This window comes from Carlito syrichta, unplaced genomic scaffold (assembly GCF_000164805.1).
Source record: "Carlito syrichta isolate Samal-C Ts95f unplaced genomic scaffold, Tarsius_syrichta-2.0.1 Scaffold307015, whole genome shotgun sequence".
In the NCBI taxonomy this organism is placed as follows: domain Eukaryota; kingdom Metazoa; phylum Chordata; class Mammalia; order Primates; family Tarsiidae; genus Carlito; species Carlito syrichta.
Genome location: NW_007251111.1, coordinates 2,347 through 3,609, shown reverse-complemented (window position 1 = coordinate 3,609; position 1,263 = coordinate 2,347).

Here is a 1,263-nt window from a genome sequence, read left to right as displayed (position 1 = left end):
GGCTCACGAGTAGGCCTGCGCCGGCGAAATAAAGCGTAAAATTCCGTGCCTCGGTGGCACTTGCGCATTTCGTGCTCCGTGGCCACGCGAAGCCGGGGCAGCGGGGCGGACGGAGCGGACACCGCACGGCCCCATCAGGGCACAAGTATCTCTTCACCAGCGCCCTTCGCGAAGGATGCTTACGAGGGGACGGAAAGAGCTTCGCCCGCATCGGTGTCCTGGGGCCTGGAGGAGGAGGGAGGGCGCGAGCACGCGGCCAATGGGCTGGTTGGCGCGTGGTCCTCGCGGACGCCGAGTTGGGGACCGAACTCGAAGACCCAGTTTCTTCATCAGAAAGATGTCCATCGCAATCACTGTCTATACCGCACACCAGGGCAACTCCAATACACAGGCCGGGCTCCATGGCTCACCCTGTAATCCCAGCAGTCTGGGAGGCCGAGGCGGATGGATGGCCTGAGCCCGCGGGTTCGAGACCAGCCCAGGCCACTTGGCGAGCTCTCATTTCTACGACAAATAAAAAAATTAGCCAGGAGCGGTAGCGCACACCTGTCGTTCCGACTACTTGGAAGGCTGAGGCGGAAGGATTGCCGGAGCCCAGCAGGTCGACGCTGGGGTGGCTGTGAGTGTGCCACTGCACTCCAGCCTGGGTGACAGAGTGAGACTCCGACTCAAAGAAGAGAAATAAATAAGCTGGACACGGTGGCTCACACCTGCAATCCCAGCACTCTGGGAGGCCGCAGCAAGAGCTGAGGGGCTTGAGGCCAGCCTGGGCAACTTAGTGAGACCTCATCTCTACAAAAAAATGTAAATACTTTGCCCCAGGCGTGGTGTGCACGCCCTGTAGTCCCAGCTACCCCGGAGACTGAGGCAGAAGGATCAGCTGAGATCAGAAGGTCAAGGCTGCGGTGAGCCCTGATCCTGCCATTGCACTTCAGTCTGGGTGGCAGGGTGAGATCCTGTCTCAAAATAACAATAACAATAATAAAAATAATAATACCTGCAAGGCCGGATGCGGTGGCTCACGCCTAGAATCCCAGCACTTTGGGAGGTCGAAGTGAAAGCATTGCCTGAACCCATGAGTTTGAGGCCAGTCTGGGCAACTGGGTGAGTCCTCATCTCTACAAAAAATCAAAAAATCAGACCAGCCTGGTGGCGCTAGACTGTAACTCCAGCTACTTGGAAGGCTGAGGTGGAAGGATCGCCTGAGCCCAGCAGGTTGAGGCTGCGGTGGCCATGAGTATGCCACTGTACTCCAGCCTGGGC